We start from the raw sequence: 17,626 nt of genomic DNA, 5'->3' as shown, positions 1-17,626 counted from the left end.
CTGTTGATGGGCAACTTCTCCCTTCTGGTGATTTTTATGATCTTTAAACCAGACTTGGACTGGAGAGCCATTCAGATGGAGGACTCCTTCAAAGGACTCTTTCAGAGAATGTAAAGTAGGGAACATGGCTACCCCATGCTGACAGGATCCACCCCATGCAATTGAGAGCCTTGCAAAGGCTTCAGAAGTTAAACTGTACATAGGTCAGGATGGATAAAGACCAAACAAATATACAAGAATGCCCCTATTTTCATATTGGAAATGATGCAACTTTTAAGATCTTCTCCACAAATTGGAAGGCAGGCCAGCATTGCTTGCTGTGAAACTGAATTTAAAGCAGACACGTCAACCTTAAATTCCATGTTTTGGAGGAAGAGTGACAGACAGAAGCTACGAAACAGCCATTTCAATGAAAGGTCAGCTCCTCGAATTGTAATGGAAAGCTGAAACAGCAGAAAGTGCATATTTGTGAATATAGTACAGTCAGGTGTGGTTGGAAAACTAGAGGAACTGCAGCCATAAATTAATATAAGCATTAGCAGCCAAGTGATGTGATTTATAAACATTCATATTGTCAGGCAAGATCCTTTTGACAGGACATATTATTATCCCAATGAGTTTCCATATCGGGAAACAAAAGATATATCTGCACAGTGGTGCATGCCCTAGAGTGAGGCGAGGAGGGTAAGAGGCTTAGAAACTCTTCACCCATCTCCTCTCCTCTTCCAATAATGTGTGGAATGTAAGACAAATTGGTGGAAGAGTTCACCACCCTACTTTCTATGCACACATCTCACCCCTAGGCTAACTGCCAGCATAAACAAAACAAAACATCCCAGGGCTGCATGAATATGAAACTATGCTAAGAAATGCTGAACCTAGAACTCCTTCAATATACATTTTGGGCCTTGACATCTGCCTTGAACAGTAATGCTACTTGGGCCCTACTTACAGTATAGGGATATAAAGAGCAGGAATCTCTGCATCTTTGGGCTGCTGCAGAGAGGGAAGCAGTTCTGGGGAACACAGTAGGAGGGCGGAAATGAGGGTGATGGGGAAGGACCATAGCTCAGTGCACAGCACATATTTGCATGCGCAAGATCATCGGTTCAATCTGTGCCATTGTCAAGTAGGGCTGGAAGGGCTCCATATCTCAAACCCTGAAGAGCCACTGCCAAGTCAGTCAGTGTATCTGACAATACTGAGCTGGAGGGACCAGTAGTCTGCCTTGGCATAAGGTCCCTATGTACCTTGAGCAGCAACTCTCTTCTTGTTGAAAGCACTTGCTCCAGGTTCTTGGGGATGGGCCCATGGGCAAGATGTTCTCTGTGCCCCTCCCGCATCCTGAATGGGCCCACCTCTTCCTCACAACTGTTGCCTACTGCTCATTTGCTTGCCTTTTCCTCTGGCTCTAATATGCACTTCTGCTCCCACAAGGTACGCTCACACAGCTCGGACAAAGTCGGAGGCGATGATTAGAAAGTGCTTTGGGCATAGTAAAATATCCTTCCTTGTTGACCTAACACCTTTTATCCCGCCTTTCCAGGACTAATCAAAGAGGCTTTCCCCTTTGTTAAAGCATCTGTCTGTCTAACAGTGGCTATTGCAGCAAGGCGGACACTGATGTTGCTGCAGCTTACCAGGATGGGCTAGGATGGAACAGGGCAGTGGTGAGGTTAGCATTGCATGCCAGCACTCCAGCTAGTGTGAGGATAATTTACTGGCCTTGCCACAATCCTGCCCCGTACGTGTCCCTATGAGGAACAGTTCAAAATGAAACTTTCAAACTGCAACTTGCGAAATGGGAAACAGCTTGGACTCCTATGTAGATATCACGACACAGTGAGACACGGTGAGACCAGAGTTCAATTTCGGAGCTCCCCTCGTAATTCTCGTCTCCGCTTTTATTTTACCTCCGCTTGGAGGCGTGGATTATTTTCTCTCCATAAACAGCCTATGACCTTTAACTATTGTATAACATCACGTACATACATAGTACAACAGCATTATCTACGTGGCAATATGCAGGCAGTTATTTAACCACTACAGATGTCAGTATCGTTTACAGCCATAAAGTTAACCACATCCTGTTTTTCCACTGGTCAGATCGCAATGTCTTGAGAGATAGTGTACTGAGAACAGCAGCGTGGTTTGCCAACGTATGCTGTTCATTCAGTCCACCCCACATCTCCCCCTTTTTTATTTTTTAGCAAAAAGTAATTACTACGTAATGGTCGCGGAGCAACAGGTGTACACGTCTGGAAAAGGTATTGTAAAAAACAGCATAAGCCTATACTTAAAATGAGTAAAAGAATAGCATATCTAAGAATCTGACTTAGCCATCCAGTGGGCAGCCAACTCCAAAGCCACTGCCACCAAGTTGTAGGGGCGTCCTGCAAAATGTTATTAGCTAGATCCTTCAAGTTTTTTACCTGTGTTCTGATTTCAAAACTGTTGTCAGTTAAATTAAAACAGCACATATTCTTTATAGTTTCGCACCCCAACTGATGTTGTAATAGCAGGTAATCTATAGCTGCACGATTATCCAAGATAGCTTGTCTTAATATACCCTGCTCTTCATTTAACAAAGCAATGGCTCGAGAGGTGGCATTTATCATCTTAACATAATTACAGGCTAATTTATGTAATTGATTGCTGTTACTTACTGCCAATGCAGGAAGTCCAACAAGGGAGATGGCTAGTGATACACTTTCTGCTTTATTAAGCAATTCCACCTTGTCATTACAATCAGCCGGCATGGCAACAGCTTCTCTTTTCCTACGTTGGGCTAGCAACTCCCTTTTATGAAGGAAAATGGGAACCAGTCGACTCAGGCAACAGATGGTATCAGAAATATTAGCGGGAACATAATTAAAAGTGGTTTCTCCACATGTCCAAAACCATCCACCTGGTAAAGGAATGTGTCCGTACATACTGGATATGTTAATGTGCTGTGTACAATTCCATGTGGGTCTCCCAACCTTTAGACATCCCTTCTGCACCTTATGTCGACTACAATTAACCATCCGAGCACACGTATTATTAATGGAATTTGCAACATGTGATGTAAATAATTGAAAAGCATTAACAGGCAGCTGGAAGGTTGGAGTTCCCCAATTCGAAACAGTATGATATTTAATCTCTGAAGTATTCATGAACCGCCCAAGTCCTGTAATGTTCCCAATATCCCCAGGTGCTTTGCATACGGGTATTAAACATGTTCCCAACATACCCATTTCCTGTACATGTTCAGTCATGCAAAAGTCACTCACATTTGTCATTCTTGCTAACTGAACCCAGATATTGTGTTGAAACCGCATCCCCAACTCCTGCCCCAACCTGTCAGCCCCGGCGCTTCCTAAAATCCAACAAATGCAAAGTACAAAAATAGAATTTGTATTTAAAGACGCAATTAAAGCAAGAATGGTATTCTCAGTTGTCTTGTCCACCCCGGCTTGTTCCATTGCTTTTTCTGCTTGTGTTGCTAAGTTCTTTATTTGGCCCCAAGTCACGGGAGGTTGCGGAACATTCCGACCACGCTTCCTGGAAGACATCCCAGTATCCTGAAGTTGCAGAGAAAAATTAGGGATGGGATTCTTAAGATTATCGTGCCAGGACATCGTCTTTCCAGGGCCGGATACACCTAGCAGGTACCCACACAGGACCGTCAGGCGTAGACACAGCCGCGTAACCTCGACCCCACGTTATAAGCGGAACTGGGCCTTTCCACTCTGGATTTGGTAGTTGCCGAAACTGCACCCGCGGGGCAGGTAGAGACTCCGACTGCTGAAAATGCCGCTGCGCTCGAGTAGAAAAGGAAAAATGAGTATTGGGAGATTGAGACAAATTTAAATGATTAATGGTAAACAACACTTGTGCCAGCCACTCCTCTTTGGTGGCCAATCCCAGTGGTACTCCTCCTTTTTGTTTTTGTTTAAGCAAATGCTCTTTAAGGGTACGATTGGTACGTTCGACGACAGCTTGACCTGTAGAATTATAAGGAATACCAAACAAATGTGTAATGGACCACTTAGTGCAAAACTGTGCAAATTGCTGTGAAACATATGCAGGACCATTATCAGTTTTTATCGTCTGAGGTTGGCCCATGATGGCAATAGAACGAATGACATGATTAATAACATTCTTAGTTTTTTCCCCTTTCTGAGGAGTTACCCATATGTATCCGGAATATGTATCTACTGTAACATGCAAATACTTCCATGGGGAGAAAGTAGGAAAATGTGTAACATCCATTTGCCACAACTGGTTAACTATGAGACCTCGTGGGTTCACTCCTGGTTCTGGGGATAGAGTTAACTGTGTGCATTGGGGACATTGTTGAATAATGGCAGAGGCTTCCTGGGCAGTAAGATGGAATTGCTTCTGGAGTGCTTTAGCATTTTGATGATGAAGGGCATGACTTTCTATGGGTGTGCAAAGGAGGGCACGAAGAGCCTGATCAGCATATTGATTACCTTCTGTTAACAATCCTGGGAAAGGTTGATGACTGCGAATATGAAATATAGCAAATCGACAAGACCGAGTATGTATGAGTTTTTGAAGTGTAAGCATAAGAGCAAGTAGATTAGTGTCCAGCATGGGAGAGACATAACTACCGGGTAATGCAAGTACAACATTCTTAACATAAAGACTATCGGTAATAATGTTAACCTCCTGATCTGCAAAAGTCAACAGCGCCATACTAACAGCGGCCAACTCAGATCTCTGAGCGGAAGTTTGGGGTAAGGTGAAAATTGTCTTCCAAACCCCCTGCTCGTGCCATGCAACAACCCCTCTAGTTGGACTGCCATCAGTATAGACCGTGACCGCAGGTAAGGGTTGTAAACTGATTACAGATTGAAACTGGATAGGAATTTTTTGTGTAATTTGAAGCCATGGATCTGATGAGGAACGACATGAAATTGTGCCCAAATAAGAGACTAAAGCCCATTGAAGGTCATCAGAAAGCGCAACAGCATTTTCCCATGTGTAAAGTTTAAGAGGCAACGAAATTTCAACCGGATCGATACCTAATAATTGCCTTGATCGTAATCGTGCTTTTTGGATTATTTCTGCTGCTTGCATTGGCAAAGTTGTGATAGATGACTTTGGTGTATGGGCTAAGTAAAGCCACTCTATTATATGTGTAGCATTGGAGCCTGACTCCTGAGTGAGTGCAGCAAAAAGTTGGCTTCCATCAAATAAAACAAATAAAATCAGTGGTTTATTCAATATTTGTCGATCCACCCAAATAGCTTTTAACGTTGTAGAAACTAATTCTAGGGATTGCCTTGCCTGTTTCGTTAAAGTAATAATATCTGCAGGTTGACGTCCTTGTTTTAAACATTCAAATAAAGGCCCCATGTCTTGAGTGGTAAGTTTACAATATGGTCGAATCCAATTAATAGAACCCAAGAATTGTTGTAGTTCTACATAAGTTGGCTTCATTGACAAAGTAAGACAGGGCAATACAGGAGTGGAGTAGGATTGCATTAATTTATGTCCTAAATACAGAAATGGTTCTTTGAGTTGTACCTTTTCAGGGGCAATCTGCAACCCTGACTGTGACAAATGATCAGTAAGGTGTTGTTGCCACATAGATGGGAGGGTTCTCCCAGCCACCAAGATGTCATCCATATAATGGTAGACCAATAATGTAGGGTATTGAGCCCGAAAGGGTCGCAGGGCCATGTCTACAAACTGTTGACATAGGGTTGGACTATTTAACATGCCCTGAGGTAGCACTTTCCATTGATATCGTTGCGCAGGGCCAGAGTTATTATATACGGGAACAGTAAACGCAAATTTCGGTGCGTCTTGCGCTTGTAACGGTATTGTGAAAAAGCAATCTTTCAGGTCTATAATAGCTAAGGAATAGTCATATGGAATTAAATTTGGATTGGGCGTCCCACATTGTAGCGGACCCATGGGCACAATTAATTTATTTATTTCTCGTAAATCATGTAAGAGCCTCCACTTTCCAGATTTCTTTTTAATCACAAACACTGGGGTGTTATAAGGGCTATTACTTTCTGCTATATGATCAGCTTCCAGTTGCTCCTTTACCAGTTGGTGCAGAGCTTCTAATTTTTCTTTGGGTAAGGGCCATTGTTCTACCCAAATGGGTATGTCTGTCTTCCATTGTAAAGGAAGAGCTGCCTTTTGTTGGCTAATCATTAATAACAATGGTGGTCTGGAATTGCTCCAGTAAATCCCTTCCCCACAGATTTACTGAAATGTCCAAAATACAAGGGCGAATGTGGGCTATACGATCACCATCAAGAGCAACAACTTGTATCCAATCCTTACTCCGTTTTGAATCCTGAGCTCCGCCCACTCCCCACACAGAAGGGGCCACTTCTACTGGCCAAGAGGATGGCCAGTTATGTTCAGCAATTACTGTGACATCTGCCCCAGAATCTATAATACCTTCAAAAATAACATTGTTTAAACAATACTTACGAACCGGTTTCTCCCTGGTCACTTCTGCCAGTACTGCAGCTACCTGTGGATGGAAAGGATTACCTGAAATACTCACACTCGGCGATTTCGTCCTTGTAGATCCGAATCCACCAGTACGTTTTTGGGAGGAAGTGTTCGATGTGAAAAGACGATATGGCAATAACAATAGTTGCGCAAAAGAATCTCCCTTCTTCAACTGAAGGGGAAGGTGACTCCAATACTGAATATAAATAATTCCCTGATAATCAGAATCAATAACACCAGGTACCACCATTATATTATTCTTGGAAGCAGAGGATCGCGGTAGTACAAGGCCTACGGTGCCTTCTGGTAAAGGGCCAGTGAGTGTGGTAGGCATTAAAAGAACTGCTCCAGGCAAAGGAACATCTTTTGACTCTGCATGTATTAAATCAATTCCAGCGCTTCCTTGAGTAGCAGGGGTGGGTACACTTCCTTGAGATTCGGGGCTGGAAGCCTGCCCCAAGTTCAGTTTCCCTCAATAGGACGGGAAGACACATTGGTATTGGTAGTGGGAGCTGAACGACACTGATTAGCCCAATGATAACCCTTTTTACATTTCGGACAGATTTTCTTTGGCCGGTTTGTAACAGTGCCCCCACCTTTAAATGCTCCTCCGCCAGGAGCCCGACATTCCCTTCTGAAATGACCAGGCTTTTGACAATTAAAACAATTGCCTGTAGGTTTGTTACCCTGTCTTAATGCCCCAGCTAACAATGTCATGGCATGAACATGTGTACCTACCTCTGCACAAGCTTGAATCATGTCTCCCAATTCATATTGCGGTCTATGAATAATGTTTTTCAAAATCTTTTTACAGTCTGTGTTAGAATTCTCGTAAGCTAATTTTAACAATAATTCCCCTTGTGCCTGAGGGTTATCAACCTGCCGTGTCAGAGCCTCTTTCAAACGGTCAACAAACTGAAAATAGGGCTCTGTTGCTTGCTGCCGTACATTCGTAAAAGAACGTAAGGGTTCTTTCCCAGCAGGCACCTTTTTAAATGCTTTCTGTATACACTCAGCAGTTCGATGAAATGCGGCTTCAGGCAATACCCCTTGTTGTGCTATGGTAGCAAAATTACCTGACCCATAAATTTGCTCGGGAATGATATTAGCATCCCCAGCTGCTATAGCAGCATGTCTAAATTCTTGGTCCCAAACTACATATTGCGAAGGAGTCAAAATCATCCTAAAGAGATCCTTCCAATCTTGAGGGATCATGTTATATCCAGTAGCTACTCCTTCCAACATCCCTTGTACATAATTAGCCGTAATCCCATATTCTCTTACTGCCTTATTTATTTCTCTAATAACAGAAAACGGAAGAGCTGTCCAAGTTGCTATGCGATTATTAGCATTATTAGGATCTGGCTGATATGTAACGGGAAAAGCTGAAATTGTACCCTCCCAGTCTCCCATTTCTTCCATAGATAATAATCCTGAGGCTGCAGCCTGAGCTATGGCTGCTTTAACCTTCCCAGTAACCTGTTCTTGTTGAACTGGAGGGCTATATGGAGGAGCATTTACAAATTTCTCAATATCCTTTTCAGGTGTAGGTAAAGAAAGTTGGGGATAAAGAGGAGTTTTCTGGTCAGAATTGGCAAACAGCGATGTCTCTTTTATCCCTAAATGACTAATGGCCTCAGCACACTTTTGCCATAATAAGAGATGGTGAATAGGTGCTCTTGGTTCTTCATGTAATTTTCTCCCTATCTTTATCCAATCTGACTGACGTAGTGATCCTTGCTCTGGATACCATGGACATTGACATTGAATTGTTTTTAACAATGATTCAATGTGAGAACGACTTATAAAAGCTGAGGTATCCTGTTTTAAAATTTTTTGTAGCTCTTGTGCATGAACCTTCTGCTGAGCTGACAATTCCCCCCCCATACTCACGAATGGGAGCTGTACGCTGAGGTGCACCGTTGGCTGATCCTGCCAGTGGGTACGAGGGTGTTTGTTCTGAATCACGTCGAGGTCACCAGATGTAGATATCACGACACAGTGAGACACGGTGAGACCAGAGTTCAATTTCGGAGCTCCCCTCGTAATTCTCGTCTCCGCTTTTATTTTACCTCCGCTTGGAGGCGTGGATTATTTTCTCTCCATAAACAGCCTATGACCTTTAACTATTGTATAACATCACGTACATACATAGTACAACAGCATTATCTACGTGGCAATATGCAGGCAGTTATTTAACCACTACAGATGTCAGTATCGTTTACAGCCATAAAGTTAACCACATCCTGTTTTTCCACTGGTCAGATCGCAATGTCTTGAGAGATAGTGTACTGAGAACAGCAGCGTGGTTTGCCAACGTATGCTGTTCATTCAGTCCACCCCACACTCCTAGGATGCTATGTACATGCATATTTACATGCACGTGTGCTATAATCAATATGCACCTCATCATTCCATTCAGAGATTTGACTAGAGAAGATGGAGAAATTCAGTTCAGTTCCAAACTTACCTAATTCACACCCTCTGAAACAAAATGTGAACTGAAACATACCCATCCTTCAAAATACGCATTTCTTCAAATTTTGTAGTGCAGTTCTCCAGCTAAGTAGTATGTACAAAAATGCATATACTAGTGTAAAGTATATATATAAATACATATTACATGCACTTGTGAAAATAACATACAAAATGCATTATATTTAGGGGAAATTGCTTTGCAAAAATGTGTATATTAAGCAAAATGGCATACAAAAATTTGCACTAAAATTCTGATGAATTCTCATAAGGACCTTCTTTTTCTTTTTCTTTTAATGCAAACTGATATAGAATTTGTGGAGAATTGAACTTAAGATTGGAAAAATGAGAAACGGAAATTGATAGATTTGCCTGTTCCTACATTTAACTCATTTTATGAACAGTCCAAAACCTGAAGAATAAGCAACTCTAGTACACATGTGCACACACTTGCAACATTTTAAAGGCCTCCCAAAAGGCAAACCAAGGATTTACCTGGGACAGGTATCTAAAACAGGGACAATTACTGTTAAATAGGAAAGTTGGAGAGTATATAGTCTTGTCTAGTACTCAAGGTCATGCACTATATCATGATAATAATTTTACAGTTTTTTTGGTGAACAGTCTTGGACTGTTGTCTCTCCTTCCAGGAACCCATACAGTCATCTGCCTTTGCAAACAAACAGATGAGTCATATTGATGATGATGATGATGATGATGATATCCTGCCTTTTCTCCCAGTAGAAGCCCAGGGTGGCATTGGTCTAGAGAGACTAAAAACAAACAAACAAACAAAGCAATTAAAGCTTACTTCCCAGTAGCCATGCATAGAATTGCAGCCCATTTATACAACCCAGATCTCCTGCCGCTTTCTGGATAGTGCTTGAACCTTGGTGCTTTAATATTTGCTATTTAAAAATGCTGGGGGGGGATCAGTAGCCTGGTTAGTTGTTTAATTCAATCAAAAGTTTGTGTTATTTTAAAACTGAGTAAGCTAACTGATTAAATTATAAAATGTTGCAGCCCTGCCAGCAATACAGCTGCCATGTACAACAGTCTGTACTAGCCTGCATTTTCTCAAATGTAGATATAACTGGCAATCGAGGGATGAGGGTTTTTTTCCCCTCCCCATTGATAAGATAGACCTATAAAGTTGTCAATGATGAACTGAAAATGGCATTGGGACATCTAGGGCCTGCCTCCTCCTGGAATGCATCCTTGCTCCTTCCTGAATTCTTTTTCTGTCTAGATTTACTCAGTTCACCCACTGAACCCTCTGATCATCACAAAAATAAATGGGCATTGAGGAATTTGATCTTTGTGATTTGCAGCGTGAACTGACCCGGTCCGGATCTCCCACACTCATTTGCAGAATGGAATGTATCCTTTTGATTCAACACTGCTCCAAATTTTGCAATGCAGTTCTCAGCATTTTTTAAAAAATGATCCAAATGCATTTTAAAGTGCAGATTTTTATATGAGAAAGTACACTTAGAAATTCGTATTTTGAAATAAAAATACTGTAAGGCGTATGCATATTTCTGAGAAAAATGCATTCAAGGCGTTACTCAGAATCGACCCATTGAAATGAAGGGGCCTAAGTTAGTTATGGTCATTAATTTCAGTGGGTATACTCTGAGTAAAAGTTAGTTGAATACAACCCAAAATACGTATCTATATGCGATTTTTCAGTGGAATAGGATGGAACGGACCTATGAATGAACACATGCAAAAGTTGCACAGACTGAATATAGACTGACTCCATCCCTAACTGGCATTTTTGATTGTTCATATGGATCACTCCCAGAGGCTTACCTGGAGTGAACAACCGTTAATAGCCTGGCATCTCACCTGTATTGACGTCCACCAATAATGAAGCCCTTGGGTAGCACTGCACACGCAGAGATGAAACTCTCCAGCAAATTATATGCCAAATCTCTGCTGCTCATCTCCTGTTTATCAGCAAGAAGAATGAGCATATCCCCTATAGCCTAGACCAGGGATGGGAAATCTCAGGCCTGGGGGCCAAATGTAGCCCCCCAGGCATCTGAATCTGGCCCTTGGGACTCTCCTGAGGCCACACCCTTTCTTAGGACATACCCCTTACCAGACCTGCTGGGCACCTTCCTTGAGTGCTTTTTCCTATTTGGAATGTGTCCCTGAACTGTGACAATGCCTCTTGGGTGGTGAACGGGGAGGTGTAGTCGTCAGGTGTGTGGAAAACATCTGACTTGTGCATGTCTGAAAGGTAGCCTTGGGTACAAAGGTAAGAGTCGTATCCTGTGCCCTGCTCACCTTTTGCCCCTGACCCCTCCCCTGGCATGTGGCCCCCAGGAGGTTGCCAAGAGACTCCCTTATCAGGCTTGCAAAGCTTGATAAGGGCATCTCCCTTACTGGAGCCTGCAAATGAAGATGAGTCACTCTGCCCCTCACTGGATGCAGCAGTGGCTGCCAAGCAGGAGGGCTACGTGCCACCAGACTATGGCACAGTTACCGGGCAGGGTAGAGGAGAGCCCTGCTCAAAGGGTGTCAACTGGCAGCAACAGAGGAAAGGGACCAGACTGTGCTGTACAGACACCATGCCTGGAAAATGGCTAGATCAGACCAATGACGTCTGATGACATGACTGGCCTACACCCCCATGGTTCCCCAAACAGTTACACCTGTACTCAGGAGTCTGTTCACCTGCCCTCTCCAAGGGTGTAAGCAGTGAAGGGGCAGGAGCCTATATTAACTCTTCCCATGCCTTCTTCTCCTGAGCACATGGGAAGACAGCAAGTGCATGGGCAGTAGTGAAGGAAGAGGGAAAGCTATTGAGGGCATCTTGCTCAAAGGATCCCCCAAACCTGGAACCAGTATTGCCTATGCTGTCACCGTCAGTCGGGCACAACTGGAGAGCCATATGAGGGCTACCATTGTGGCCAAAGTGATGCCTGACCAATAGGGCCTCTGCACATGCAAAGTTACAGTCAAGATGATGGCATCCTGGTGACCCGTACAACTGACCCGGTTCTAAATCTCCACCATGGGCTGGCTCATCTTTGGCTCTCTAGATGTTTATTTGTTTATTTGTGTATTTACATACTGCATTTATATCCCCTTCCCCCTCTCCATTTTATCCTCAGAACAGCCCTGTGAGGTAGGTTAGCGTGAGAGACAGTGACATTGGATTCTAGCTCCTATCATCCCTGGGCATTGGCCATGCTTGATAGAGCTGATGGAATCCAGCAACATCTGGAGGGTCACTGGACTCCAACTTCCAACCATTGGCCATGCTGGCAACATCTGACAGGCCACAGATTCCCCATCCCTGCTGTAACAGATAAGGACATATCTCGTTGCCAAAGGCTGATCGGGTTTCTCTTTACAGCTGGCAATAGCTGAAACCTGAACAATCTTTGAGAACTGTGCTTTGTACTACAAAGATCCTGCCACTGGGAAAACATCTGTTTCTCCTCAGCTACCATTTAGACAACAGGAAACAGTTAATAAAGACCTCAGAGAGAACTCGGATTGTGTTTCCCAGTTTGCTGAATGGACAGATTTTATTTTTGTTCCGCATAACAAAGAAGCTATATTCTGGCTGGATGCAGGGTGACTCCCATTGTTAACTTGTCACAGACATTTCTTTTTCTGTTATGCCTAAGAATTTCTGATTGTTTGACTCTACCTCCACAGTTTTGGGATTTCAGTAAATTGCATGGATCTGCTCCTGTAACAAGTTGTCAGCAAGCAGGTAGGCTGAATGTTGGAACAGGCTGGAAGTGGCCAAGGAATTTCTCCAAAAATGTCAGCCCACTTGAATCTCACCATCTGACCTCAATCCTAACTTTTTGGAGCAAAACTGAACAATTTCATGCTGCATGGCATAGTTGTCAATCTGGAAACGATCTCTTGTGTGCAGAGTTTTCCCATTAGAAAAGTGTACCCAGGTTTCCTGTACATCTCCTATGTAGTCTTTAAAGGTGATGCTCTGAGATTCTGACTGTAATGCAGGGGTGTAGTTGTCCAGGGTCTCAGGGGGTCTTAAACCGCTTACTTTTTTGGGAACAGGGTCCCAGCAGGGTCCCTATGTCTCCAGCATTCTACAAGCCAATCAGCATGAAAAGGGAGTGTGTTAGCTGCTGAGAAGTGTTGTCTAACACACTTCCTTGTCCTTTCCTGCTGACTGGAGACAATCAGAATGAAAGGAGGTGAGTCAGCCACTGAGAAGACTCTTTTCAGTAGCTAACACTCTCGTGCTGATTGGGCTCCTAGGGACATTGTGCATGAAGGCATTAACAAGGATCTCATTCTTAACCCAGCAGCAAAGAACAACAACACAGGGTGGTGGTGGCTGTGAGTATTCTGAAGGCACCCTGCACTTCTGAATCTGCCACCACATTACTGCTGTAATGTACCATGGATTCAACATTCTCAAGTCTATGTGGAAGGATGGAGGAGAATTTTGTTAGGAACACAGGAAGCTACTTTATACTAAGTCAGAACATTGGTCCGTCAAGCTTAGTGTTGTATACGCTGACTGGAAGCAGGTCTCCAAGGTTTCAAGCCAGAGGCTTACCTAGAGATATTGGGGATTGAACCTGGAACCTTTGACATGCAAAACATGTGTTCTGCCACTGTGCTATGGCCCTTCCCAACTTAACTTGCAGTTCCCAAATTTATATGTGGATGGTAACACAGCTATCAATCAGAGTGCCCACGTTCCTGGATTTCTGTGCTGTGCAATGCAGTTCCCATTCAAAAACTTTCTATACAATATTCCTTTGTAGCAAAAATATGTACATAAATGCGTAGTTCACAGGGAAACAAAAAAGATGCAATAACATATTATAGGAGAGAAATGTCTACAAAATGCATATTTTAGTGGTGTGCATACAAAAATGCAATTATTAGGGGAAATGTGTATAATTTAAATGTGTCTTTTGGTGTGTGTATTTCTTAAAAACTGTGGTAAACAGGACAGATGCTTTAGTACCATGAGGGAAATGGCAGCCTTTTTGAGGAAGTGGCTCCTAAGGAGAGTTGTCTAATGGCTACTAAAGAGCATTTACCAACAGAGATGCTCAACCTTCACTACCGCTTTGCCAAAACAACAAACCATATGTAATATGGCTGTCAAGATCCAACCGGCATCTCTGTTACTAATCTGAGCTCATTTTTCCTGATCCAGGTCCAGAACAAAATGTACTGAAAACTGAATGCAAAAGTGGGAAAAAATTCTTTTGTCACTTCTTTCAATATCCAGATTGGGACATTAGCCAACATGCAATAGATCATCTTGGTTGGTACTGGCACAAACTTATATTGGCTATGTTCAGTCACAGCTCTGGCAGATCCTCCAACATTATGTGCATGAAAATAGAAACAGAACCCTCTTATCCTTATACCCAAAGGGTCACTGCCCAAGTTCCTCCCACTTTGCAGACTTGTCAGCTACATGCAGTGCATTCATTTACTCAGCAATAACTGGCCCTCCTGCTCTGTTTTCAAAACTAAGAAGGTGTCTGTTCTTTTGCATATATATATGCAATGGCAGGTTGTGCAGCTTTGTATACACCCTTTCCTGGGAGTAGTGCCCATTGAACTCAATAGGGTTTGTTTCTGAGTAGGCATGTACAGGATTGCAATATTGATAATGAGATAGGCAGGGCCAGCACCAAAGGGTGGTCAGGTTAGGCCCTGGCTAAGGGCCCCTGCGCCCAGAGGGGTCCCTAAAGAGCCCCTCATAAGAGTGGGAAAGTAGTGTTCTGCTTCTGCTATCCTCAGGGAGGGAGCTTCCAGGCCACCCACCCGTTCACTCGCTCCACCTACTGTGCATGCATGCTATCAACCAAGATGGGGGGGCATTAGCCCCTTAAAGCAGCCTCTGTCACTATCTTAGTTGATGGCAGCCCTGTGTGCACACCACCTGCAGCAGTGAAGACAAGAGAGAGGTAGGTGGAACAGGCAGGAGCCACGCATCCGGGGCAGGCTGGTGCCCAAGAGCCCAGTCATGCCTGGCACAGGCCCTAAGTAGGATTATGCACTAGATTTGGCTGAGTCCCAAACCGAATTGGGTTGATTCGGGAGGGGGGCTGGGCCATTACTTAAATCGGGTTCAGGCAGTTCCAGATTGCTACAGGCTGAATTGGGTGGCCCAGTGTTATCTAGAGCTGTCAGGGCGCAGGACCTGAAACAGAAAGGAGAGGCAAAAAGATAAAAAATGGAAAGGCAGAGATCGAGTGACCTATCAGACCAGCTGTGTCTTCCTAGGAGAAGGAAGGTGTTAGTGCCCGGCCTGCTTCCTACCCAGCATCTCCTTCTCTCTGCCCAATGCCCCATCCTCTGAAGCAGCACCACACAGGATGGAATCCTCTGCTGAGGGTTCAGTCCTGTGCAGTGCAGGTTGATGCTTGTTCCCAAGGGGCTTCCCTGCAGGGAAAGGACTCATGGAGAAGTCGCACCACACAGGATGGAATCTTTCAATTATCGGCTGGTAAGTGAAGGATTTGATCCTGCCTAGTGCGGGTTGCTGGTTGTTTGCAAAAAAGCAGCACTGCACAGGATGGAATCTTCCCAGGACTATGAAGGAGGAAATATTCCACTTACCAGCAGATAAGTGGGGGATTTGATCCTGCGCAGAACAGGTTTGCTTCTCATTCATGCGCAAGATATTCCGAGCACCGCACTGGATGGCATCACCAGCTGTTGAGCAGAGGATTTGAGAGTATGAAGGTACTAAAGCACCTTTCTGGCAAGGAAGCCCCTCACAAATGAGCAGCGCACACACACCCGGCAGTGGTCTCTGGTGCCTACTAGACCTGCTGAGAGCTCATGGGGGCGTGGCCAAGTTATTCTGGTTTTCTCCCCACCCTCCCTTGCAAAAATACTGTATACAAGTGGGATGAGACATTGACAAAGAATCTTCAGCTAGCCATGGAAACATTACTTCTCCATCACTGACCACGACCAAGTAAAGCACGCCACAATAGCATTTTGATTACGATAAGAATTAGGGACATAGGGATATAGGAACAGAATATGCTGTCTTACACTGAATCAGACCATTGGTCCATCTAGATCAGTATTGTCTATAGTGACCGGCAGCAGCTCTCCAAAGCTTCAGAGCCCTCCTATCCTCACACCCAAAGGGTCACTGCCCAAGTTCCCCCCACGTTGTAGACTCTTGTCGGCTACACGCAGTGCAATCATTTACTCAGCCATAGCCGGCCCTGCTTCCCGTAGCTTCACACATCTTCCTTGGAAATTGAAGCGTAAGGTTTTTCTTTAAGTTTTGTACCAGAAACAGTGTTTGCTTTTTGACTCATATACTTGAATTACCTCCATACAGATACTCCTGCCATTCCTGTGGCATTTCTGCTTGAGTTCCACCTCTCTTTCCCCCAGTGAAGAGAGCATTTCTTGGCTTGGATGCTCTATGGCAGCATGGCATGTATAAAGCTGTTTTTCTGGTTTATAGGGCAGATCTACTCTGGTAGCATATTGTTACTAGAATATGCGCCAGCCCTGGCAGCTAATCAGTGTGAGAAAACCTGGACTCATTCTGCTGCCAAAAGTTTAATGGCAGATAACAGGCATGCCTTGACTTGATAGGAGAAGGTGGATGAAAGGTACAGTTACTTGTACATTCAGTCTATATCATGAGCAGCTATTTTTCACAGCTCATCTCTCCCTTAGGGAAATGTAAGATGGTCTTCATTTGCATGGAGAAATTTGATTCAGTTCACATTTAACGCCAAATCTATCAAATCCACACTTTCTGAAACTATATGAGAACTGAAACACAGCCATCCTTTGAAATTTTGCAATGCAGTTCTCCAAACAATGTTAAGAAAAGGAATATATTAGAGGGAAGTGTGGATAAAAATGTCTATATTAGTGAAAACCACACACAAAAATACAATATATTAGGAGATAGCACTTGCAAAAACATGTACATTAGTCAAACCTCTATACAGATATGATTATCAGGGGAATTTTGCACTGAAAAGCGGTAGAAATTTCATGAGGATTTTTTTAAACCCCATAAATTGCTGTAGAAATGTGGAATAGAAGAATGGAAAAATGAGAAACAAAGAGAACCAAAAGTGACAGAACTGTCCACCCCTACTCAAAGTAGACCCATTAAAATTAATGGACCTAAGTTCATCATGGATATGAATTTCAATGGATCTAGTCTGAGTTAAAGTTGGTTGAATACAACCCTTGGTTTAAGGGGCCTCTAGGGAAGAAAAACCATAGCTATATTTTCTGTTCATGTGTGTGTATACTTTAATACATTTGGAGACTATGCCTATTGTGGAAACTTTGTTTCACATGCACTCTATGTGGGGCTGCCCTTGGTTCTGGTTTGGAAGCTTCAGCTGGTGCAAACTGGCACATGGCCAACAACATGTGACACTATTCTTAAAGCATCTGCACTGTCTGCCTACTGAGCCAGCTTCAAGGTCCCTGAATTAACAATTAATTTACAAAGTCCTGAACAACTTCAGTCCAGGCTACCTTTGGGGCCACCTGAATCCTTATACCCCTGCTCGATCACAGAGATCACTTCCAAGAGCAGCTTTGGTTGTCCCCCAAGTTGGCGAGGCTCATTTAGCATCGACATGAAATTGTGCCTTCAGTGTCATCGTCCCAGTTTTCTGATACGCTCTGCCAACAG

At 43.6% G+C, this 17,626-nt stretch overlaps 1 long non-coding RNA gene across 1 annotated transcript; it reads right to left on the bottom strand.

Moving 5' to 3' along the window:
• Positions 1 to 2,996: 2,996 nt before the first annotated feature.
• LOC133365200 (uncharacterized) lies at positions 2,997 to 8,823 on the bottom strand. Its single transcript, XR_009758125.1, has 3 exons — positions 8,380 to 8,823; positions 6,463 to 6,505; positions 2,997 to 3,798 (listed from the first exon to the last, which is right to left on the bottom strand). It is a non-coding gene; the product is annotated as an uncharacterized LOC133365200 (long non-coding RNA).
• Positions 8,824 to 17,626: the final 8,803 nt, after the last annotated feature.

Source organism: Rhineura floridana, chromosome 10 (genome assembly GCF_030035675.1).
Source record: "Rhineura floridana isolate rRhiFlo1 chromosome 10, rRhiFlo1.hap2, whole genome shotgun sequence".
In the NCBI taxonomy this organism is placed as follows: domain Eukaryota; kingdom Metazoa; phylum Chordata; class Lepidosauria; order Squamata; family Rhineuridae; genus Rhineura; species Rhineura floridana.
The sequence above is the reverse complement of the archived record's forward strand: the minus strand, read 5'-3'. Positions and strand labels throughout refer to the sequence as shown.